This window comes from Mastigoproctus giganteus, chromosome 7 (genome assembly GCF_048544385.1).
Source record: "Mastigoproctus giganteus isolate SK-2022 chromosome 7, ASM4854438v1, whole genome shotgun sequence".
NCBI classification, from domain to species: Eukaryota; Metazoa; Arthropoda; class Arachnida; order Uropygi; family Thelyphonidae; genus Mastigoproctus; species Mastigoproctus giganteus.
In genome coordinates, this window is record NC_143581.1 from 17349876 (window position 1) to 17377283 (window position 27408).

At 40.2% G+C, this 27408-nt stretch overlaps 1 protein-coding gene across 2 annotated transcripts in view; it reads right to left on the reverse strand.

Annotated features, from left to right (window-relative positions):
• LOC150082588 (putative NADPH-dependent quinone oxidoreductase VAT1L) overlaps positions 1-27408 on the reverse strand; it is a 154356-nt gene that overhangs the window by 95848 nt on the left and 31100 nt on the right. The gene's annotated exons all lie outside the window — the stretch shown is intronic.

Here is a 27408-nt window from a genome sequence, read left to right on the forward strand (position 1 = left end):
TTAGTGCTAGACACAAAAGGAATTTGTCTTCCATTTAACAATACTCTGGGCGGATGGTTATAATCAAAATGTTTTTTAAACACCATGAAGTTAGTTTTCTTAGATGAAATTTTTAATTTGTTTAAGGAGGCCCACTCAGAAAGGTCCTCCACAACATCTCGTCTTCTCTGCTCCAGCATCAATCTAGACCCACCAGGAACTCCAACAACCAGGTCATCCGCGTACGCCACCTGCAGGCATCTTGAGGCACTAGGCCTATTCAGCCACTGATTCAAAACTGTGTTCCAAAATATAGGACCCAAAACAGATCCCTGCGGGCACCCTCGACTGATATATTTTCCAAACGTCAGATGTTTTGCACAGACCCTCACCTGCCTATCACAGAAGTAAGAACGAATTACTCCATATATGTATCTGTCACATCGAGACATTCTTAAGGATGTAACACACTCTCCCACCACACAGAATCAAAAGCACCCTCAAAGTCCACAAACACAACCAAGACATACTTCTCAGGAGAGGATTTTATGTAATTGATTAATGTCAAAATAGCTTCTTCAGTTGAGTGATCCCGTTTAAAACCAAATTGACAATCCGAGGTAACATGACCTTCATTCAGCATATCAACAATTCGAGGAGCCAGCAACCTTTCAAACAACTTGCCAAGATTAGCCAAAAGAGAAATAGGTCTGTATGATCGAGGATCCCCCTTAGGCTTACCAGGCTTATGCAGGATCTTAAGCAGAGCAATCTTCCAAGATCTCGGAAACTTTCTCTCGATCAAACATTTGTTATCTACATTTTTAACAATATATGCGGACAAAGGTCAAAAAATTTTATCAAAACTTTGTTTTCTATCAAGTCAAGACCTGGGCATTTCTTAACATTCAATTTAGCAATGGCTACTTCAAGTTCCAGGAGGGAAAAAAGACATATTTCCGACGAACCGACATACTCAGCATTATCCAGCCGGATTGTAGATTGATCTTCTGTGTCCAACTCTGACCTGTCCTCGGGAAAAAGTTCCCTGACGATGTGCTCAACGGTATCATACCAGTTGTCAGTTTCCTCCCCATTGGCCACAACAGTGTTATAAATTTCTCCATGTAGAAGTTTATCACGAGATATTCTATAAATCAGTCCCCAAGGATCTGAATTACCCACCTCTTTGACGAGACTCTGCCAACTCTCAATCTTAGCACGGACGATTTCCCTATGGTACTCTCTACGCAATGATTTATAATTTTCACTGAGCAATTGTACATCCTCCACTGACAAATGTCTACTTCGCTGCAGCACTCTCCTGGCTCTGTTTACCTGAGATCTTCGCTCAGTCAAAACCGGAGACCACCAAGGAACCGGGGCCACTCTAAATTGTTTTCTAATTGTAGTCTGTAGCGTTGCCTGATAAAGATGATATTCAACATGAGCTACCAATTCCTCAGCGTTAAAATCGTTCAAAGATATTGCATTGTCATCATTGTAAATAGATTTCAAGTAATTTCCAAATTTTTCCCAGTTTATCGTCCATAGAAAATCTTTAATTTCCAATACTAAAATTCTTTCGTACCGGCTCAGGGGCAACATAAAACGAAATAGCGTTATGATCGCTGTTTACCATGTCCGGATTTACATCCCAACTCAGAATCCTCCCATCATACCCCGAGGAAACAAGAGTTACATCAATGTTTGACTCTCCATTGCATGTAGAAAATGTATAAGGTTTACCAGGTAGATTCTGAACACTGAGATTATGTAGCAAAATCATATCCTCCAAGAGAGAACCCCGAGAATCTACCACCCCGCTGTGCTAAAAACCAGATTTAGCATTCAAATCAGCCGCCAGAATCAATCCACGCTTCGCAAACCTCGAGCAAATTTTATCTATATGATGTAATGAAACTTGAAAATCTTCCGCAGGAGAGCCGTATGCAGAAACCAGGCAAAAGGAAAATTTCATCAATGACACTGAAACACAAACAACGTTCGCGGAACACTCCCCCGTAACGGCGGTCAACACAATATCCTGATTGAATACCACTATCGCAGACTTGGGAGGGGCATCCGAAGCAGCAACCACTCTACATGAAGTTGGATATCCAATGACTTTAAAGACAAGTCCTCCCACTTGAACAGAATAATATGGCTCCTGAATGCACACCAAATCAAAGCACTTTTCAATAGCAGCCACTCGGATTTCGTCAGCCACAGCTCTAGACCTTTGTGCGTTAATCTGTAAAATTTTTAGACACTTTTGATTTGCAAAATTATCTGTGGTAAATTCCAGATTATTTTTCCTATTCATTGTAAGTTCTCCTGTCCGTCATTTCCTCAGCTCTAATGTACTCCGGACATTCGCTGTCTCGTACCGAGTGATCACAACCTCGACCTCTCCTCTTGCAGTTAATACATTGAGGGGAACTATCCTTGTTAGGACATTCAGCATAAACATGACCACTGTTAGCACAATGACCACAGGACACCGAATTGTGAGAACATGTCTGAGAAGAGTGACCATACCCAAGACAGCGAAAGCACTTATTAACTACTGTAAATTTTCGGAAGCGATGTGATCCAAAGCCCAGAAAAATCCTGTCATTATTAAATAAACATTTGTATAGACGTGGAGTAAATCCGATAATCCAATTTGTTACCTAAGAAAGTCTCTCGCTCTGGAAGCTATTCAGGTTGGCACCAGCTCTGTCTGCAACTACAATATTATAATGGTAACAGGAAACACCGCCATATCAAACTTCACCCTTACACTAGTCTAATTCTAGAGGCCTTCTCTATCCTAAAAGTACCAACAAGTAGGAAACGTAGTAGGAGGCAGGTACGTTACAACACAGTGATGATCGGCATTTGGATGCAGATTAGGGTCCATCCATATATTGTCAAGCTAATTTTTAGAATTAGCCTCTCTTCTACGTATTTAGAATTAGCCTCTTCTACGAGACCATATTTAGAACATTGTATTCAGGTCTGGAGACACGGTCTCCAGACCTGAATACAATGTTCTAAATATGGTCTCACTATCGTGTTATACTAAGAGACAATGACATCCTTCTCCCTTTTTTTTTTTTTTTTTTTTTATGAAAACCCCAAACACGAAAGGTATCAAAACCTATAGTACTTAGTACCGTGCATGGGTAGAAGGAGACGTATGGGGGTAGGGGGATGCCGGAAACTTTGCTCTAGAGACTAAACATGGGTTTCACCACTTCAAGCCTCCAATAAGCAAAGTGGTGGTATTTCACCGGTTGATGAAAGTCATCTACTTGCAAAGATCCTCTATCCTAGACAGGGCACACTGCATGGAAACGTTCATGTCAGATTGAATCATACCACCTAAGTCGTTCTCGTCCAGACTCACTTTAACAGTACAGGTATTATCAACTAAATTCTTATTAGAAACTTACATTAAAAAGACAATTATCGAAAGGAAATTTTGAGAAAAAAAAAATCGACCAACTTTAAATACACTTGTGTTCAAAGAAAATGCATCACTAAGGGATTTCACATTTCTAACCCTTTTTTCGCGATAGTATGTTGCATTAATGACTAGCATCACAATAAAAATATAAACAAAAGATATTTATTAATAGTTAAGGCAAAGCTAAGTAATATTTGACAGGTGCTCTCCAAATATTCCAAAATGAGCATTTGCAACCTTTATACAAGTTTTGGTAAACACGACAATTATGGTTGAAATGTTATCAGAAGCCCTCAGTTTGCTTCAGTTTATCATTTTAAATGGAAAACAAAATGAAAAGTAAATCAATTGCAAACTAATATTTAGTTGAACTGCCTCTGGCCCTGATGACGGCAGCACACCGTCGAGGTATTAACAAGATCAATTTCTGAAGATAATCAACTGATAGTTCGTGGTTCCAAACATGAATTATGGCTTCCTGAAGTTCACGAAGGGTCTTGAGTTTCTTTCTGGAAACTGCAGATTCCACATGATGCGAACAGTTCCAATATAGCCAGGTATCCACTGGCATTTACGGAACTTTTTATAAACTGCAGGTGACCTACTCGGCGATACGAAATGCAGCCCCATATCATTTGGCTGGTAGGGAATTTCACTGTAGACACAATACAGTCTGGATGGTATTCTTCACCACGTCTACGGCGAATCGTTTGTCTGCCATCAGAGCCATGCAGGTTGAATTTCTTCTCATCCGAGAAAATAACTGACTGACTTCCACTGCTTGGGGTCCATTTGACATGCTCCTTACACCAAATTAATCAGGCCTTTTTCATTTTTTTGTGTGAAGAGGGGTTTCTTCTTAGGACGACGAGCTACAAGTCCATTTTTGAAGAGGCATCTTCTGACTGTTACTGCACTTCTACCACTCCTGTAAGTTCTTTCCCATTCTCTTTTCAGCTCAGACGAAGAAGCTTTACGGTTTTTAAGGCATTAGCGCTTCAAAACGCGGTCCTGTTTTGGCGTAGAGACTTTTGCGTCCGGTTCTTTTTTCCTATCAGCAGAACCAATATTCTTGAGTTTGGAAAGAAATCTACTCACTGTCGACTGATTACAAGACACTATAAGCAATATGACGGGAAGAACATCCTTCCTGACGTAAACCAAACAATAGCACTCTTTCTTCGTGGCGTCAACTGCATGTAACTCGCCATCCTGACACAAGCAAGGAATGACTGCAACTCTTGCAGAGCGTGCTTCTATAGCTGAAAGTAACAGCTGATGCAATATTACGTCATCACCCACGCGTGTAAATCTTATCTGATGCAATCCGTAAGAAATACTGCCATATACTTATGTTATTCGGATGACAATTACAATTTTAAGGGGTGATGCACTTTCTTTGAACACCAGTGTATATCACGATCATAATTTTTAAAAAAATAACTGAAGAAGAAAAATACTAATTTTTGGATTCGAACTCGAGTCTTATACAGCTAGGAATGTAGTTGCACTGTACAAAAGGAAAACATGTCATCTTTTGAGGGGTAAGGAGGGGGATCTGCTTGCAAATTAAAGAATTCAGAGAGAGGCACTAAGATAACTTTCATCAACTACACATGTGTATGTCTATTATTTTTTTAGTTATTTGTAAAATCTTGCACCATTTACTGAGAATTCATTATTTTGGCTATTTGATGCGCCACAAGCTAAGAATATTGAGAACTATCATTCTCCTGCTGCACCAGACTGGCCAAGTTAAATGTATTGATAAAATAATTAGACATTGGGAAGAGTGCATTGAATGACATAAGATTGGACTTGTGTAGGGAAAACGCAGCGCTATTCTGAGGGGGTGGGGTACACAACTGTTGTTATTTTAAAAAAAAAAAAGTTCTGTTTATACTTCAGCATTAGGTCAGTGAAGTTTACAATTAATCATTTCAAAAATGAATATAATCGTTAAACGTATTTAGCAGTGAGGCGGGTTTGGACCATGGCTCATCCAAACACGTGTGATTTTGCACTCTTGTATTTGAACACTCGGCTGCGTTATATGTTGTTATTTGGTTTTTAGGAGCATTAGCAACTAAGGCCATATTGCTCCGGGGATGTGCGGTGGTCATTCCCTGACCTTTCCGCATCCTCCGTATTTGGTGGTGACGGGCTCGAACCCCGGTCTAATCAAGAAGCGTGTGCTACACACTGGTGCTCCTTCCCACCTGGCTACGGAGGCGCCATAGCTGCGTTATAAATGGAAGTTTTACTTCCATACATTGGTTGGCTGTTCACTTGCAATAACTTATTCACAGTTTGGCATGCATTCGCTAATAGAGGTCCCCTTCCCTCATGGGTAGCACAGTTGGTATAATCACCGTCCGCCCCACACTTGGTGTAAAAGATCTAAGTTCGAATCCTGACAATGACGCGAAGAATTTTTATAGGCCTTTTTCAAGAAGTGACTGAGTTTTGTTTTGTTTGGTTTTCAGAAGCATTAGTGACTAAGGCCATATTGCTCCGGGATATGCGGTGGTCATTTCCTGACCTTTCCGCACCCTCAGTATTTGGTGGTGACGGGCTCGAATCCCGGTCTAATCAAGAAGCGTGTGCTACGCACTGCTGCTCCTTCCCACCTAGCTACGGAGGCGCCTAAGTGGCTGAGTTAGTTGGTCTTAGTCGAGAGTAGAATACCAGGTTTTCCCTCTGGAAAGTTGTGTTTTTCGTCTAGCAAATTTATCACAGAACTCGCAATTTACAGTGGCTTAAGTTGCTGCTGATACGCCTAGAACCCAACAACCACCCGCCAGCTGATGAGAAGCCAGTTAAACTTCGAAACAGCTGTCCTGGCAATGTTTGAGATTTTGTATAGCGTATTCAACTTTTTGAGTGATGCTATATATAATTTCTAAATACATTAATAACTTATGCAGAACTATGGATGACGGTATTTGTCTCTAAGCTGAACAAAAGCCCAAGTCACAAGGTTGAATACTTGGCCTCGATCTTCAATGAGAGGAGAGGAGAATGTCTCTGTGACCGAAATCGAAGGCAGGTAACGTGTACGAATTCTGATTAAAGTGCACTGAAATTATTTATTGTATTTTCTAAATACCGCTAACAACTGCTTTAATTTCTGCAACTACTCATCCTCCGTGATAGTGGCTTCTTCTCTTGTCACTTGTTCAGAGAGGTCTGGGTTCGATTCCCGTCTATGATTGGTGTAATTTCTAATGTCCTCTTCAATCAGCTGTAGTTCGTCGCTCTCAGGCTGAGGAAGTACAGTTCCCCGCCCCCCTTTGAGTTATTTCTGGTTTTTCATCTCTCAAAACATGCAAATCGGCCTGAGAATACAAACTTGTCAGATGTAATACACAATGGCACAATATGACCTAAAATGCAACAAAAGCACAACGCCGTAAATATCCAAGATAAAGAGTAATAATATTGACCATTAGTGACATGATCTCTATTTTAACCATGGCTACAAATGTTTTGGCTACAATACACTTTAGCTTATCATTAAGAGAAAATGTTCCATATTTATTTCTAATGAAGAGTAACGTGTTCATTAACAATCTCCTCGATCAAGCTAACTAACTGCTCCAGCATCTGAGATTTGGGAGTCATGTTTCGGAATAAATGTTTTCATATCGATCGCAGTCTTTCGCTTTAGTGTTCAGTTCTGGGAGCCTTCGAGGATATGATCACCGTCCTCCCAGCAACGGGTGGAAGAGACGTAAATTCAAATGCCATCAATGACACAATGAATGTTTATTGGCCTTTTTCAAAACGTGACTGAGTTAGTCGATCTCAGTCAATGGTAGCATAGTTTTTTCGACAGGAAACATCAAATCAAATACTGAATACATGCAATTTACAGATAATAAATACGGTGCAATATTGCCTAAGCTGCTGATCCGCCTAAAACCCTACAGCCAACCAATCAGTTCTGGGACGGTTGAAATTAGTAAATGGAGTAATATGCTTTTTTTTTTTTTTTTTGACTATTTCCATAACGTATCCATCTGGTGAGTTAGGTCAAATGAATGAACAGGAAGGAGGAAAGGAAAGGTGTGTAGCGTAAAATCACACAGCTTCTGAAATGCTGGTGGTGCTGGTTTCTGAAATCCGTATGGAACGAAAGGCTGTCTGGCCTCTTTTGAAACCACTGATTGCAGAGACTTTTCTTGGATAAAAAAAAAAAAAAAAAAAAAAAATGGCCGAGTTGTTGAAAAATGGAATCAGAATTTTCGCCCGATAGTTTATTGCCGTTTCAGGGAAGGTCTGATAATCTTAGTAGTCAATGAAGACGACATTCCTCCATATCACGTTATCCAAGTGATGAACTTACTTGTCTGCAGTGAAGAGAGAAAAAAAAAAAAAAAAAACGTCAATATCTAGCAATAACCGTTGGGTTGACAACTGAATAATGTTCAATTTAGGTGGGCCCTTCTTGACGGCCAATTGGTGCACGAAACACCTGTTACAGAAAATGACTCGCGTTGGGACATTTTCAAGACACTTCCTGTGTCCTAATGTTTCTGCGCAGCAGATTATACTACCAGAGGGTCGCATCCAGACTTTGTTTATGAGGGGGCGCGATAGAATCATGATGATGATATGTGATCACAGAAATTAATATCATAAAATACACAACTTAGTCCACCATCACGACTCAGGTCGTTATGACAAATTAACACTCCCATAAGAATATCCTACACCGTTGTTAATACCATAATGGGGCCTTTTGTTCGTTCTGATTTACACAATAGCATGGGACATTCGATATTAAGGTGAAGTCAGTGACATTTCGGCTCTAGTAGAAGTGTCACGGGACAATTTCATGTTGTTTATTTTGGAACCTACTGAAATTAAACTGCATTACCCATCTGTCGAATACTGCTGATCCATAATGTCTGAGAAAAGTATAACCAGTCTCACTGACTTAAATTGATGTGTTCGATTATATGAGCTTGTAATAATTAGGCTTTTTCATTCAGAAATAATTCTCCACATTGCATTTCAGCCATACCCCCATCTCCAATTCGGTAGAAATGTGCAACTGCACATTTGCAGTGACTGGAGTTGGCCCTGGGCCCCCCTAACAGAAGCTGAGCATCAATTTTTTAAAACCTGTTAAGTACGTAGATTAACATAAATGATTAAATAAATTTGAGCTGTCTATGATCATTTGGTTGTTGCAGGATTTTAGCCGCATTAGCAACTTAGGCCATATTACGCCGTATATAATATGTCTGTAATTGGTGTGTGTTCTATTGTCGATTTTCTGAGGGTCGGATCCAGATTTTTTTATTATTATTTTTTTTTTCTGAACCAAAATCCCGAATTTCGGGGAGAAAAACCCATACTGTCCTTGTCTGAAGCCGACTAACTCAGCTACGTTGTGAAAAAGACCCATACAAAATTCCTCGCGTCATTGACGGGATTCAAACGTCTTTTTCACCCGGTGTGAGGAGGGTGGCGACTGTCTTTTCTTAATGATTTATGTCTTGTTGTTATTGATTTGAAGGAGCACCGGTAACTTAGAGCATATTGTTCCGTTGTAATGGCTGTACAAGTACAGTGATATTAAACCAGGGCCCAGCTTACACTTTTATTCTAAATAATCCTCAGGCCGGTTATGTAGTTCTACAACAACAATAACACAGGTTACCAAGGTGAAGATGGGCTTATGCCTGGGAGCTACCCCGATACAAGAAAACACACATATGAACTAAGATAAATCTTGGATATAAATTGATGTATATAATCTTGAAATTGTAAATTGTGTAATAAGTGAATGAAAATGTACAAGTGTGTGTTCGAGAGCCGATTTACATGCGAACCAAAAAACCCGGAATAATTCACAGGGGAAATCCTACTTCCTCCGCCTGATATCGGCTAACTACAGCCCTGAATGAAGAGACCTTTGGAAATTCATCCAGTCATCAATGGGATTCGAACTTAGACCTCTCGAGGCGAGTTAAAAGTGGCCAAACCACTATACTAATAAGGAAATTACTTAATTTTACTTAACTGTATAAAGAATAAAGATCACTCGACCCCTGCGAATGTAGCTCACTTTAATCCCTAGAAGTTATACGGGTACTCATTCGGTACAATGGATTGCTACTGTTGTTAAATGTCAGCTGATATAAAAAGGTAACATTTGGATATTCTTCAGAAATTACGATACGATATCCCGTCGACTGATAATCATTAAGGGACCAGGCTACTTTTTTTTCTTTAAGGCTGATGCTGAATAAATTTGGCTTCCTTCCATCGATTTGTCTTTCTCAATACCAATTGTTCACTTAAAAATATCTACTGTTACTGCAGATTGGCTTAGGCTCTGCAATTCAATTGCTTCAGCAGATAAACAGTTCATTTTTTTACTATAGTGGCATATACAATAGGTACGAATGCCCTGTAAAACAATTTCGAGCGAATTTACTATCTTTGAAGAGTGTAGAGGACCTAAAGATATTCTTTAAAGACCAGTGTTTACTCTGTTTTATGTTACATCCGGAATCGCAGAGACGTTACTCGCCTTTGTAAAGGACACTTGGATCATTTTCTTTACTCTGGAAGACCGCATCGTGCTGCGAAACTTCTCTGCTGCTTTCATAGATCACACCATGGTACTGCAGTGAGCTACCGCCATACTAAAAGTGTGTGTCATCTCTCCCGCATATCACCGGATAGAGTCAACAGAGTCAATTTACATTACATCGTGCCAATTGAATGACTTGTAGCATCTCTATTTTCACGCAGCTACACTATAACGCGTTTCCCCCCCCCCGCACTTTTTGAAAATGTTTTTATTTACAAAGACAAATTGGAAAGTAAGGTCTCCAATGTTGCAATTTAAAAACTAGATGCAGTACAGAAATTGAATTTTGAAAACATTTATGTAAGGTAGCAGATTAGATTAAATCAATCTGACTGGCTTCGTTTCAGATGTGAAACATAGTAATGTATTTGGATGGAAAGCTAAAGGAAAAAAAAACAATAAAAATTCATAAAGAAATCATGGCTGTGTTTGATGAAGAAACAACGCCTGAAAAAACCTCAGGTGGTGAATTTTTAAGGCACGAAGAAGTAATCTGCAAAAAAAAAAAAAAACGGCCTGGTCGCCCACAAACATCATTAACCATAATCTACAAGCATTGAGAAATGCCATAAGAAAAATCATCTTAACTTCTTAAAAATGGAGTCATCTTGCATATGATAGTAGACTGGTCGGAGAAGACTGGATAGCACACTTTACAGCATCCCCCGTTTAGCGCCCGCAAATTTCTATCTGGTTCCTCATTTTAAGCGACATCTTGCAGGGAAATATATTTCCTCAATAATGATAATGTCGCACCACCAATGATGTTTCCAGTATTATGATACAGTCCTGTAACAAGACTTCAAAAATCTGATCAAATGTTGGGACAAGTGTTTTAAACGTCCATGACGATTAATGGGAGAAATAAACTATACGTATGTAAAAAGTGTGATCAAAAAAAGTTTGGGGACTGATATTGTAACTTGTAAATGCGGTGTCGAAGGAAGATATATGATCGTTGTTTGTTGGCGATTTTTAGGCGCTTCAACGATTTAGGCCATATTGCACCGTATATACCCCCATACTTCTCCTTCAGCCCATGCACGGTACTAAGTACTATAGGTTTTGATACCTTTCGTGTTTGGGGTTTTCATATAATGTTATGTCTGTAAACTGCGTGTAAAAGATTTCTGTTTGTTGGACAAAAAAAAATCAAAGTATCAGGTAGAAAAACCATGCTACCCTCACCTGAGACCAATAAACTCATCTATGTTGTGAAAAAAGGCCCATAACGATTCGTCACGTCATCGATGGGAGTCAAACTAAAGTTTTTCCCACCTGGTGTCGAGAGGACGGCGTTTCCACCCAGCCAGCGGGTAGTTGGTTGCTGGAACAAACTTCCATCTGTTGTTGTGGAAGTTGATAGCTTAAATAAATTCAAGGCAGAACTAGACAAACATTTGGAACGAATGGATGTGTGAAATGGGAAGGGTTTTTCCCTTTTTTTTTTCTGGCTGATGCTGTGTAAACTTGCTTTCTTGCATCATATCGTCGGCACCACGCCAAAACCATGAATGTGCAAATTTGGCACTTTTTTACCGAAATGCATTCTTGAGGTTGTTTCTTGATCAACTACACTCTGTCAAAGACGCGTATGTGTATTTCAAGGCCAAGTGGTTGAAAATGTTACATGCATTTTCACTAATCTGTGAGAAGAAAAAAAAAAAAAAAAAAACACTTCTCACCATGCAGATTCACGAATGTGGCACTTTCGTTAGTTTTTCATGGTAGAATTTCACAGCTATAGAATCTCATTACCGCCGTAAAACTACATCTAAAAACTACCTTGGTGCTACTTTCAACATTTCAATAATGTTCAGCATGTTTAATGAACAGTGTACTGAACAGGGCCTTAAAAACTTTCATTTGAAAAATTAAGGCAAGTGTTTTCTTTTACCACAAGAAGGACCAATGTAATAAAATGCTTGGTTTATCATAGTTTGACTCCCGAAGAAAAACAGATAAGACAGACAATTTTAAGATGCATATTGAAAGAGAGAAAGCAGCCAGTGTAGAGACGACGATAAAAACTTGGCCAGTAATGATCAGTCTTATCTAACATTTAATTTCGGTCTTGAGGCTGTTTTTAATACTCCAAAGGGAAATGCTGGTCAATTTTTTTTTTATCTACGTAAATTAGCCAATTACAATTTAACAGCTGTTTTTTACTTGCATTCTCATGAAGGTCACTGTTACTTATGGGATGAGACCCAAGGAAAAGGAGGCACTAATGAAACTGCAAAATGTTTGCTTAAATACATTACGGACAAAACTACACTGGTGTCCAAAACTTTAGGACCAGTCAGGTTTTCATCTGTACCTTCTCATAGGAGTGGCCTCTATATGGGAAAAGCATACCAGAGAAACCTCGTGAGGTACAGAAATGACGAAGGAAACAACGCCAACACAGCAACATAAACAAGTAGCCTAGTGGTCAGGCGCGCTGGTGCATAATACACGTGCCTTGAGTGACCGGGGTTCAAGCCCGTGACTGCTGAATACGGTGCTGTTTCTTGTATTCTGTCTATCTTGTTAACTCCTCTGACCGTTTGGTCGTCCCGGAGTATAAACAGAAAATTTATTTATTTAAAACGGTACAAAGGGACTTTATTCAAAAATGGCAACATAGCACTGACTGCCATGATACAGATGAATCACTGCAAAAGATGGTACAAAGGGAATAGGTGGTCCTCAGTAGGAGTTTTGACCGCCCCTAATCTCGATGCAGGCTTTGCATCGCCTATCCGTTGTTGTTTGTTGGATTTATTGGTGCAAGGGCTACTAAGGCCATAATGCACCTAACCGCCTGTCCGTACTTAGAACAATGTTGTTGATAAGTTCTTGCGGTAACATCGTCCATTCCTCTGTCAGCGCCATCTTCAGCTGGTGAACATTTTCTGGTGGATGTGGACGTGCCGCGCGTCCCTTATGTGTTCGATTGGATTTAGAATGAGGGAACGGGCAGGCCAATCCATACGAACAATGTCCTCGCCTTCCAAAAGCATATCAACAGCTGCAGTGTGATGGGGCATTATCATCAATAAACACGAACTCGGGGCCAAATGGCACCTCGGAACAGAAGCATATGGGGAAGGATTACCTCAGTACACTAGCGTGCACCGGTTACAGTACCGCCTTCCAGTATCCGCAGCTGTGTACGTCCATCCAAGATAACGCCTCCAAAGACGAGAACTCACCGCCATATCGATCCCTTTCAGTGATGTTTGCGGGGTGATACCGTGTGCCAACCTCTCGCCAGATTAGCTGACGCCCAGAATCGCTGCTGAGACTGAATCTTCCCTCATCAGCAAAGAGTACCTCACCCCATTGCGCTGCTGTCCAGTCCTTGTGTAAACGGTGTCTCCAATGGGCAGGTGTTAAAGGGAGACAGCGTACTGGCCGTCGGGCAAACAGTCCACCTTTGTGGAGTCGCATGGCCACAGTAAACCGCGATATCCTGCGTCCTGTGCAGCTGGTTTGCAATGGATCCCGCTCTCTGGTGTCGGTCCCTCTTGGCTTGTAGGTATAGAGTTCATCATTGGGCGTTGTGTTTCGGGGACGACCACCACTGGTCCTTCGAACAGCTGTACCTGTCATTCTGAAGGCCAACCACGCAAGTGAGACGATGCTATGGGCGATACCGAACTCTGCAGCCACTCCCCTCGCACTTCGACCTTTCCAATTATTCACCCCCCGGGTAAAGTCATCCAGATGTTGTCTACTGGCCATTTCGTTGTCTGTAGCACTGTAGGGAACCACTCAAACGTCTGTAACAATCGTGCTCACCATTCGGCAATTGGCACGTAACTGCTGCTTTTATCTGTTTATGTGAGCCCTCTCGTCACGATTCAAATTTTTGCATGTGCACCAGCTTTCTACTGAGCGGCCACATTTATGCAAATCACCACAGGCTGTTTCGTTTGATTTTGTGGTTGTAACCTTTAGAAATAGTGTTGGTCCTTAAGTTTTGCACACCAGTGTAATACTAAACAAATTACGTCAGTTAGAATGATGTCTGATTCGTGTGGGGGTCAGAATAAGAATACATTTAGGCTTCGCTGTGCATGTACTTGTTAAAAATTTATCCCCAGTTTAAAAACTGTTAGACACATTTTTTGAGCTAGGCCATTCAGAAATGGAGTGTGACTCAATGCACTCTAAAGTTAAGAGAAAAGCCAAGTACGTACCCATCTATGTCCCTGAGGGTTGGGTCAAAATAATTAGAGGCGCAAGATTAAAACTGACACCATTCTGTGTAATATCATGCAATACGATGACTTTTATAATTTTAGTTTTCTCACCAGACAAGGCGCTGGTCCTTAGAAAAAAAGTCTGCTGCCTTGAATTCCAAAAAGGACAAATTTTTTTACCGACTTGTCACAGTGTTTTACAAAGCAAACTACAAAGATGAATTTATAACAGTAAACCTAAAAAGATCTAAAGGAAGCTCCAGTAATGAGCAACATAACCATCCCAAAGCCTATATTATTTATTATTATTACTAGCCATATGGTGCAAGGAAGCCTGAGGCTTATGCTGCACCAGCCAAAAAATAAAAAATTCCCACGTTACCGTGCGTGCTTGCGTGCGTGTGTGTGTGTGTGAGTGAGTGAGTGAGAGAGAAGAATGATGATATCCAGCTCAGGACCCTGGGTTTGCCAGATTCGAATCCCCTCGATGACGTGAGGAACTTTGTGCACTTTATTCACTCCGTGGCTGAGTTAGATAGCAAGGTTTTTTTTTAATCAGAAAGTGGGCTTTTTTCGTCCAGCAAAACAGGCAAATCGACCAGAGAACACACACAAATACGGGTATATGTAAGAAATTATCGGATGACCTAATAAAACAGTTTCAATTTAACGAGATTCATAAATGCGAAGGGTTACAGCGAAGTGTGAGCCTGGCATCCTCCTGCTAATCACAGTGAGCGGCGATTTCTCGTATTCAAGTTGGGAAAAATGCCCATAAAAATTATTCACGTCATCGACGGGACTCGAACTCAGGTCTTTTCCACCCGGTGAGGGAAGGTCGGCAATACTACTAACTATGCTACCCACGAGACTTTCGTACACAGCCTTTGTCTCTCTCAGTTCCTCTTCAGTGCATTGGTAAAGTTAATTGTTGCCCAAAACGAAGAAAGTCATAGTAAAAAAATTCCTTGCATCATTGATGGGATTCGAACTCTGTTTCTTTTCTACGTGTGGGGGAGATGGTGATTATAGCAACTGCGCTACTCACGAGGCATCTAAATTAAGAACGTGTCTCTTGTATGAAGATTTGGGGTTTAGTCCTCGAGTTAACGTGAGCCATATTAGCTATGCTGTTAATTTTATGATGTCATAAGCAGACATTGCTTATTGAATTGCTGGTATTTGAAGTAGTTAATGCTGTGTTTCCAAATCAGTCTATGAAACTTATGATCTTATTACTTATTCGTGCTATCTTCCAGCGGGAAAATTCGGCAGTTATGAACAAAATGGTGTATACTGCGAAGTAACGCTTGTTTTATAGATAAAAAAAAAAAAGGGTTATAAAAATATTATGTAAATTGACCAAGACTGCACATGCCTGGTTAAAATTATTCCTCAGAAGAATACACTGTATGATCAATTTATTAAGTACTGTATATCTAAATGAGAGCGAATAAGGTCCTTCTTTCGCCTTCAGAACAGCCTAGATTTGTTAGCATAGGTTCAGCGAGATGTTGAAAGCATGCTGTAGAATGCCCAATCTATACTGACTCAATTGGCCCACAGATGTTGCGCCCTCGTGGGTAGCGTAGTTGGTAGAATCGCTGTACTCCCCACACGGCGTAGAAAAGACCTGACCAGAGAAATGTTTAACAACGTGGCTCAATTAGTCAGTCTCAATCGAGGATAGCATGGCTTTTTCTCCCGGAAACACGGATTTTTCGTCCAGCAAACATAAATAGACCACAGAACGCATCCAATTTACAGACAGTATATATGGAGCAATATGGCCTTAGTATCTGATGCTACTTAAACCCTATTATAACAACACAGATGTTGCAGATTGGATGGTTGCGGATCTCTGCTTCGAAGTTGTATTGCCTCGTTCAGAGATGCTCAGTTGTATTGAGATATATGGTGGTCGGGGAGACCAATGGATACTAGTGTTGTGATTTGACTGACTGTAGTTTTTCAACCATCCTGCACAAGTCTTGTCAGGCCCCGTTGGCACCTCGCAACAACCAGCTGTTTGGAACTACAGTTTTCGCCGTTGGCGGGATCTTATTCGGTTACTGACTAATTTCGAAAAAGTCGAGACAACACTACGTGACAACCCTAGTAGGAAGCCAGTTTCCTGGTTACTCATTCGTGTGTGTCTGGCATCGACTAGCATGCCACGAACTTATTTTATCTTCAAAAATGCTAATGGATTTTTCTCTAAAGTACATTTTTTAATTAATCCCTTTTGATAAAGTATTAGGCGTGCCTTTAAAATTGCCCTCGTGGGTAGCACAGTTGGTTTTTTTTTTTTTTTTTTTTTAATCGTATGATGTGAGCAATACACGAAGGAACCAGTTTTTTTCCTGCTTCCTTCGTGTATCGTGGCCGTGAGGTCCAACCGGACAGTGCGGCACCATCGTAATATCCAAGCTCGAGGCAGGATTCGAAACCGCGACATTAGGGTAGCCAGGCAGGCACTTTACCCACCCGGCTAGCCCAGTCGGCAGCACAGTTGGTAGAATCTACTAACTACTACTAAACTATTTTTATTAGGGAATTAATTTCAACAATCCATGTGCATTGTATCTGTAAATCGCATGTGTTCTCTGGTCGATTTGCCAGCTTTGGTGGACGAAAAACCTCGGCTTTTTCATGTAAAAAATTGCTATCTACGCCTGAGACCGAATAACTCAGTCACGGAGAGGAAAAAAAAAAATCACATAAAAGTTCCTTGCGTCATTGACGAGATTCGAACCCGGGCCTTTTCCACCCGGTATTGGAAGGACGGTGACGATACCACTGTATTACCTCGCATACCTCGTGCAGCAGATGGTAGGATCGCTGTACCCCCACGCCCGGTAGAAAACACCTGAGTTTCAGTCCCGTCGATGACGAGAAGAATTTTTATGGGCCTTTTCCGCATCGCGGCTGAGTTAGCATTAGCATCAGCTGAGGCACACGATGCAAGAAAGAAAGCTTATACAGCAAAACATCAGCCAAAAAAAAAAAAAAAAACCTTACCATTTCACCCATCTGGTCATACCAAATGTTTGTCTAGTTCAGCCTTAAATTTATTTAAGCTATCAACTTCCACAACAACAGATGGAAGTCTGTTCCAGCGATCAAGCACCCACTGGCGAAAGGCAAACTTCCGGACCTCTATCTTTCCTTAATTTGAATTTATGCCGTTTCAGGTTCTTAATCTGAACAAGCGGAAGTATCCCGTCAGCATAGAGCCTGCTCAAAACTATTCAAGGCCTTATACACCTCGATCAGATCACCTTGCAGGTGCCTAGTCTTCAGATGTTGCAACTTGCAGAACTTAAGCCTTCCTTCGTAAGCGCACTTTTTTGTTTCTCTCACCAATCTTGTTGCCCTTCTCTGAACTCGTTCTAGCAACACTACATCCTTCCTAAATGAGGCCTCCAGACCTGTACGCAGTACTCAAGGCGTGGCCTGACCATTGCCTTATACAAAGGGACAATCACCTTGTCTCTGCTAGCAAATTTCCTATATATCATTGACAAAACTCCATTAGCTGCTCTGGCGGCCCAGCTCTTTTTCATTCTCCACCTCCCTGAGTGTAGTACCATGCAGTTGGTACTTTTCTCTTGCGTTACTGCTAACCATATGGAGTACTTTGCATTTGTCAATTTTAAACTTCAGTTGCCACTTCTTAGCCGATCATATTAAGTTTTCTAGATCATGCTGCCGTAACATACTGTCTTTAGGGTCATTAACAAACTTTTTATCATCTGCAAACTTGGACAATAAGCCTGATACACCTTCATCGATATCATTGATAAATACACAACACAACGATGGGCCCGGCACCGAACCCTGGAGGACTCCGCTAATAACATTAGTCCACGTAGAGCAGTGTCAATTTATTACCACTCTCTGCCATCTCCCACTCAACAATCTCTTTATCAGCAACTTACCCTTAATACCATACCGCTCCAATTTGTACAGCAGTCTTCCATGTGCAACTGTATCAAAAGCTTTCTCGAAATCCAAGTACAGTATATGATATAAAAATTATTTTTTGCATCCAGTTCCTTTGTGACCAACATCGTAGTATCCAATCAAATTGGTCAAAGAAGACTTCCCCTTAACAAACCCACGCCGTTTCTAAACTATTACTGCTGTCTTGTCTAGGTGATCTCGTATACCTCTTTAACCAGTGACTCCGTTATTTTCCCAGGAACAAAAGTTAAACTGACAGGTCTATAATTATTTGTGTCACCCTTTGAACCCCCATTGTGAATTGGGGATACATTTACACATCTCCAGTCCATGGGGACCTCCCCTGAATCTACGGTTGCTCTCATAATTATGGCTAAGGATATGCTTAATACCCTTGCTGCCTTTTCCATTATAACTGGATAGATTCCAGCTGCCCCTGCTGCCTTTTCCATTATAACTGAATAGATTCCAGCTGCCTTTTTTTTTTATGTTTAACTTCAACAATTTCTCCTCCACTTTGCTCTCAGTTATTACAAAATCACTTATGTCCCTGTTAGAGTTTGATAAACTTCTGGCCTTTCCCTCCTTGAATAACTCATGTCTGAATGTAGATGCAAAACATTCATTTAACTTTCAGCTACTTGAGCAGGATCATCAATAGTCGAACAACTATGTTAAATGGACCAATCTGATTCATCCCCTTACTTCTAGAGTTTACACAAGTAAAGAACTCTTTGCTGTTTTTCTTTGCGTCCTTTGCCAAAGATTTCTCGTAATCTGAATTCGCCTGCCTAACCTCCTTTGTGACTTGATTAGACTAGAACAGAAACCTACGGCTTATATCTGCCATAGGCTTCTGTGTCGCCTGATAATTTATATGCATTCATGTATTTTTCTTTTCTGCCACGAGCCTCATTAATTCATCCGACATCCATTTAGGCCTGATCCTTGAACAGTATTTCTTAGCTGGTATGAAAAGCCTAATAGCCTCCAAGATTAAGTCCCTGAAGGCTTCTCAATTAGAATTCACCGTTGGTAACATCTTCAGTTGATCCCACTGTATAGAATTTAAAAACTCTGAGACCAATCTTGTCACCATTACGAAAACAAAAACCCTCCCCTTTACCCTTGTTGGTTAGTTATTTTGGTTTTTAGGAGCAACTAAGGCCATATTGCTCCGGGAATATGCGGTGGTCATTCCCTGACCTTTCCGCATCCTCCGTATTTGGTGGTGACGGGCTCGAACCCCGGTCTAATCAAGAAGCAGCGTGTGCTACGCACTGCTGCTCCTTCCCACCTGGCTACGGAGGCGCCCCCTTGATGGTAGTTGCATCTTTAAGTAAATTCCACATTAGTACACTGTGATCACCGTCACCTAGTGGTGGTTCCTTTATCTGCAAATTCTTAATGCATGAATAATCACTGCTGATAATCAGATGAACGGTATTACTCCCTCTGGTTGCCCCTCGAACATGTTGCTATAGAAAAGAATCCTCCAATAAATCCACAAAAGTTTTGCTAGTGTGCGAGTGACCAACTCACAAGTTCCAGTCAATATCTGGAAAGTTAAGTCCCCATTACAAGACATTCTGATTTACTGGTTCATTCTATTTCTCTGCAAAACTGTTCATTGTATTCATCAGTCATTAGGTCTATAACATACCCTTACTCTCATTTTTCCTAACACAGCCCTTGTATTTACTTGTTCCATGACGACTCCCAGCAGCTCTTGAAGTTCCCAGTAACTTGCTCTCTAGGCTGCTGCTCATTACAATAGAAGCAGTGCAAGAATCACTTTCGCCTCTGCCTGTGGCTACCGTTAATCTTTTAGTCGGTGACGTGACAAATTTTTATGGGCATTTTTCACAACGTTGCTGAGTTAGTCAGTGTCAGGCGAGTGTAGTTTTTTTTTTCGTCCAGCAAACAGAAAATCGAACTCAGAACACACGAAATTTACAGAAATACACACGGAGCAATATGGCCTTAGGCGCTGATGCTCCTAATATCCCTACAACAACAACAGCGTACGAGTTATCCTTACTGTAACGTTGCTCTTCTTAAGGACTACATGTCCACTTCTGAATTCGCAAACACACAAATCCGCTATGAACTCTGTTCATTACACAACGCTCCTGGTTTTTTTCCGATCACCTGTCCTATCAATTTCAACATATAATGAACCTTTCCAATAGAGTAGTTAATATGACCCTCTCATACTTCTGATTCTACTCTTCACGAAAAAAAAAAAAAAAAAAAAAAAAAGTTGTAGAAATGTCTTTACTCCTTATAAACCTAATAAAAGTTTGCAGATACCCAACCTCGTTTTCAACCTGGTGTTAAATTCCAAACTCACCGCTGATATTCTCTGCCTTTATATATATATAAAAAAGAAATATTAATACGTGTTTATCAATCTTACTCGAGATTTATAGGAAATACTGAGGTCAATAATAAGGACTGGATTTACAATAAGGACAATAATAATTCCGGATTTATCTTAAGTCTGTTAGAATTCTTACACACAATACTTTGAACTGGTACATTTCCTTCTGCATCGGAATTCATCTCTTTGCATGAAAACCCATATAAGTCGATGTCGGTCACTTACCTCAAAAACACTTTCAGTGATTTCTCTACTCAATCTGACTGAATTTGAAATTTATGGTCATCTGATTCCTCTAGCTTTAAACAAGTTCAAACTTATAAGCATAGGCCATAGATAAATAATTGCTCCTGATCAAAATTACCTATGAATTTCTAGACACGTAACACATTTTCTTAGCCCTCATTCACTTTATCATATTGCCCTCGTCGGTAGTACAGCTGGTATAAATCACCGTCCTCCCCACACCGGGTGGAAGAGGTCTGAGTTCGAATCCCTTCAATGATGGGAGCAATTTTTATGGGTCTTTTTAATAAAGTGGCTGAGTTGGTCGGTCTGAGGAGAGGGCAGTACGCTTTTTTCTACAATAAAAACTGTTTTTTTGTGCAGCAAGCTGGCAAATGGACACAAAACTCGCAATTTACAGAAATAATATATACGGCGCAATATGGCCTAAAACTCGACAACCAACCAAGCTTCATCTTGTTAAAGCATTTTTCTCGACTGAAACTGAACATCTTAAAGCCCTACTTTATTATATTAAAAAAAAAAAAAAAAAAAAAAAAGACAAAAAAAAATTGTTTCATCTGTCACCTTGGGATCCATATTGGTCAAACTGAATGAAACTTTTCATTTATGTTTTGGCTTTTATAAACTGATTTCTTATCGAGACATGGTTATTTGTTATGAAGTTTTATGCGTATCAGCAACTTAGACCATAATACGCCGTGTCGTAGTCTGTAAATTGCTTGTTTTGTGGTCGATCTGCTGTTTACTGGATGAAAAAAAAATGCTACCATCGCCTGAGACTATCTCAGCCACATTGCCAAAAAAGGTCCACAAAATATTTCTCGCGTCATTGATGAGATTCGAACACACGTCTCTTCCATCCGGTGTGGAGAGGACGGTGATTATTTAAACTGTTCTAAACACGAGGAGAATAGTTTTTTAACAGGATGATCCGACTACATAGAACTTCCTTTATTTTGATCATATTGATGGTAACCTGCAACTTAACACAATCTACTTTGATTTCAGTAAAATATTTAATACTGTTCTCACTGATCTTTTAACTAAATTGTTTAACTATGGCATCAAAGATTCAGTTCTTAACTGGTTGGCCAGTATTTTTTCCCTTCATCTGTATGGTTCCTACTCCTTTCATAATTAAACAGATGGGGGGGAAGGGGCCTCAGGCACTGGATCCACTACTGTTTGGAATTGTTTTGAACGATATTATCTTGGTTGCAATCCAAGGATATATCGTTCAAATAAATTATCGCAAAAATTATGTTAATATCAAAATTTCTCCTCTGTAACTATCTGCCTTGTCTGATTGCATCGATCTTCCTCTGGCTTGTGAAAGTGTTCAACTGAATGATCCATAATACTGTTAGTGTTTTAAGCGCATCTGCGACTTAGACCACATTTCGTGTCCATATTACGTGAGTAGAGTTCATGTTTACTACAGAGCTGACAGAGACACATTTGCCATGGTCAGCTCCATTAGGAGATGGCACACAGAGAAGAAAAAGAAACAGCGTGTGTTCTATGGTCGATTTGCTGTACGAAAAATCGAAGTTCAGTAAGGCCATGCGACCCTAACCTAAGACCGACTAACTCAGCCGCATTGTGAAAAAGCTCATTAAAATTCCTTGCATCATTGATGCTATTCGAACTGTTTTTTCCACCCGGTATAGGCAGCAAGGTGATAGTATCAAATGTGCTACCGTGGGTTATCCATAATGGTCTTAACCATAATTTTATTCGTTACTTACGACAGTCGTAAGTACTCTTACAATATTTTATTGTTTGGGAACTAACCAATTAATAGTGCTTTTGAAATTAGTGAGGTGTCATTTTTGATCATATCATCATGATACACACGGTTCTCACTTACTTTCCATCTCTAATCTGCTCCTAGAAGATTAGACTTACTTAATACACTTAAAGACCTCAGAAATGTTGCTCCTATGATTACAATTTACAAAATGGTTTTTTCTCGCGATCCTGGAATATGCTGTTCAAGTTTGATCTCTTTACTGTCGTTATTAAAGTTTGGAAAGCCTACAATTCAATTTTCTTGAATTTATCTGTTATAAATCTCAGCTAAATTATTTTAATAAATCCTATAATTAGTGGTTCGTCATTTTTATTTACTGCCTTACCGAGAGAAAAATTATTTATCCTCTCAGATTTTTATTAGAGTTGCAAAATCATTCAAAAGGACGAATTTGGACATCTCGTCAAAACAGATACAGTAATTTAGAAAAGATAAAAAAATATGCATATTCCCATTTCTGAAAGTCTGGAAGTCATTATCTTGATTATGATGTTAATTTATTTTTGTGTGTGTGTGTGTGTGTGTGTGTGTGTTTTTAGATGCATTAGTACATATGCGAAAGCGCCTACTATCTTCGCTGCGTCTGTCCATCCACATATAATAACTCGGCTCCAAAAAATTTTATATTTCTGTCTGTTATAAAAATTTCTTAACCCAACCCAAATTTTATTAAAATTGGACCAATAAAAATCCCGCAATTGTTATTTCTTTGTCAGTCCGTCCACATGTAATAACAAGACTCCCAGTGGATTGATTTAGATGAAATTATATATATATATATGGCTATTTTCGAAAGAGTTTTACGATTGATGGAGCCTTCTCAAATTTCATTAAAATTGGTCAAATAGAAATCAGGCAATTATTATTATTACAAGTTTTATTATCATTACTTTTTTCCCATACATATCACGAGCTATTCCCAGATTGTAGCTGAAACAATATTGTTTGTTGCCGTGCGCTGATTGGAAGGAATGGGTAACGTAGCGCATGCGCATAAACGAAATGCTCTTGATCCTTGCATAGGAGTCATCGCTGCTTTTTTGCTCCTTGTTTTACATCATCAACCATTTGTTAAAGCACCAGAATGTAACGCATGTTACATTCTGGTGCACTGCGTACTGTAATGCACTGCGTACATTAACTTGTTTTGATTAATGCAATCAATAATGTAAGCAATTTATTTGGAAATTGCTACTTACCAATTGTTCCCTAATATTCTTTTACTAGAATGTAATATACTGTACATAGAGGGGCGTATGGAAAGTAAGTGGCCTGGGCACGACAGGATAGTGGTACAAGATTAAAAATTTCTTGCATTTAATGTAGAACATTTCTAACAGCAACCCACCAAATTTCACGCAGTTTCAATAACGTCTTCTTTTTAATTACAGGTCCTGAAGCCAATAAAGTTGTGTGAATGAGTAAATACAGAAAAATCCATCACTGTGCAGTCATCCAATATTTGGGAAAAAAGAGACTAACGCCAAAGGCAATTCATGAGGATACAGTTACAACGGAGGAGGATGTCCCCCAGAAGTGGGCTCCAGAATTTAAACTAGGGAGAGAGAGCCTGGAAGATGACCCACGCTGTGAAAAAACTGCAGTGTCCATCGTTCCTTAAGTTGTTGACAGTGTGCATGAACTGGTGATGAGTGATCGACGAGTGACAGTTTGGTTCATTGCCAGCGTCTCGGGCATCTCACCCGAATGTGTACCATATAAGAGGCTGTCGCTATGAAAGGTCAGCAAGCTGGGTGTCCCAAAGTTGTTGACAGCAGGTCAAAAATGCAGACGAGTTATCCAAGTCAAGTAAACACATGCTTCGTTTTCAAGCACAGCCAACAAATTTCCTTGTAATGTCTGTGACTATGAATGAGAGGTGGGTCCAACACTTTCAACCAGAGACAAAGGAGCAGTCCACACAGCAGAAACACAGCTCTTCTCCCCATCCAAAGAAAGCCAAGTCGTTCCTTCTGTTGGTAAGGTGATGGCATCGATTTTTTTGGGATGCTGATGGAGTGTTGCTAGTAGATTACCTTTAGAAAGGTCAGACAGTCAGAGGGGGATATTACGCAGACCTTGTGAAGCGTTTGAGTGAAAACACCAAACGCTGAGGAAAACTCAAAAGGATTCTTGTTCCAGCAGGACAAAGCCTGCTCACAAATCTGTCATTGCCATGGCTGCTCTGCCCGAATGCGGCTTTGAAATCTTGGAACATTCCCCATATTCACCAGATCTAGCACCACCAGACTTACCTATTTTTTAATTTGGAAAAAAAAAAAAAACGTGCTGGAGTATTAGCATTAGTAATGGCCACATGGTGCAAGGAAACTTATGTTGCACCAGCCAAAAATAAATAATAATAATAAAATAATATAACAAAAAATACATAAAATAATAAGAATAAAAACAAATTAATAATAAGAAGAAAATTTAAAAAATAATAATAATAAAAATTAATAAGAGAAAAGTAAATGGACAACCTATGCATTTCCCTCCTCCTTTAGGTCTGGCTCCAGCAGACCTTTCAATTTCCCCAAACTGTCACCCTCTACCACCCATGTAGGTAACTTATTCCAGTAATTTATAACTCGCTGGCTAAAATAAAAAACTTCTGCAATCCAGTCTAAACAAAAAAATAAATAAATAAAATAACTTGAAATTATGGCCCCTAGTTCTAGAATAATTTATAACCGTGAAAATTTCGTCCTTATTCATTTTGCTTATGCCTCAGAGCCTTAAACACCTCAATTAAGTCTCCTCTAAGGTGCCTAGTTTCTAAGCTCTACAACCCACATATTCGAAGTCTTTCCTCATATGGACGCACTTTTGCCGATCTCACCAGCGAGTTACCCGTCTTTGGATCCTTTCAAGAACAATTTCTTTAGGTGCGGTCTCCATACTTAAACACAGTATTCCAAGTGTGGCCTAACAATAGCCTTATATAATGGGATTATGACGTCCTTATCTCTACTAGCTATTGTTCGATAAATCATCGATAGAACACCATGGCCCTCCTTGCAACCAGTCTACAATGCTCGCAGAACTTCACGTATCGTAATATCCAAGTCCCTTTCCTCCACTACCGTAAAAAAAAAAAAAGGTAAAGTGCAGCCATTATCAACCCACTGCAGGATGGAAGCCCCCTCAACAATTCATGTTGAGGGAAATGGACCATAATCTGCCACGCTGGTCCAGTGAGGGTTGGCAGATCGACCGTATTCAGCAGTCGGGGGCTTGAACCCCGGTCTACTCAAAGAGCGTGTGCTACTGCACTCCCGCTCCTGACCACTTGGCTACGGAGGCCACTACCGGCTTTAGTTCAACTCCACCAAGTGTATAAGTTATTTTGGGGTTACTGTTCCCCAAGTGCAATACCTTACACTTTGCTGGATTAAAGCATAGCTGCCATTTTTCTGACGATCCTTGAAATATATCTAGGTCATTCTGAAGAAGCTCTGCTTGGGGGCAATTATTAACTACGCTACCAATCTTTACATCATCTGCAAATTTAGATATCACGCCCTCTATCCCTTCATCGATGTCATTTATGAAAATCAAAAACAACATGGTCCTAATACTGATCCTTGGGGAATCCCACTTCTTACATCAACCCAATTTGAGGAATAGCTATTTATCACAATCTTCTGCCTCCTGCCCTGAAGCCACCCTGCTATCCATCTAAGGATTTTCCCTGTGATTCTAACCTGTTCCAGCTTATAATGTAACCGCTCATATGGGACTGAGTCAATTGCTTTGCTGAAATCAAAATAAACAATGTCGAAATTATTCCCCAAGTCCAGCTCTTGAATGACCCTGTCAAAATAGCTAACCAGATTAGTTAAACATGATTTTCCTTTACAAAACGATGCTGAGTATCCTTCAGAGTTCCATTTCTATCTAAGTGATCTTGAATTTCACCCTTGATCATTGTCTCCATGATTTTCCCTACTACTGAAGTTAGATTACACGGCCGGTAATTTCCCACTTCACTGTTAGAAACGCCCTTATGTATAGGAGATACATTGGCACTTTTCCAATCCAACGGAATCACTCCCGAGCCCAGTGGTGGTGCTCTCATAATTAGCCTCAAATGGTTCAATAAACTCACTTTTTTTCGTTTTTTTTTTTTTTTTTTTGTTAGTTGTTGGCGCATCGGCTTCTGTGGCCATAATGCACCTCCCAAGGTTTTTGCATTTTACTCTGATCCAAGGTCGGATAACAAATAAATTCTTTCCAAATATACATAGATTCCAACCTAAATTACCAACCTGGTACGCACCAGGTCTGTTTGTGACGTACCTACTCACAGGACATGGTGCTTTAAACGCCAAACTAACAACTCTGGGAATAATTGAAAATCCAAACTGCACTTGTGGCATTCCAGAAACTTGGTCGCACCTAATGTATGACTGCCACCAATACGACGACATCCACTGCCAGCTGGTGACAAGACTACAACACCCAAGGATCAGGAGCAATTCATTCTGGACGATAAAGGACCATACATGGCATTCACCGAATTTGCACAGAAACTGTTTAACAGACGCCGAGCCACACTAGCCCAACAAGCAAATAACAACACAACTGGAAACTAAATGGGACAAGCTACTATTCCCGCAACAAATTCCATACCTCCAATGAGAATAAAAGGACATGGCCTACAACTCTGCGACTGACTGAACCCTGAATCTGCAAAAGCCCACATGGACCTGAACCATGCAGCTTCACTGCTATCAAGACATGTTGGGGACCAGAATCGAG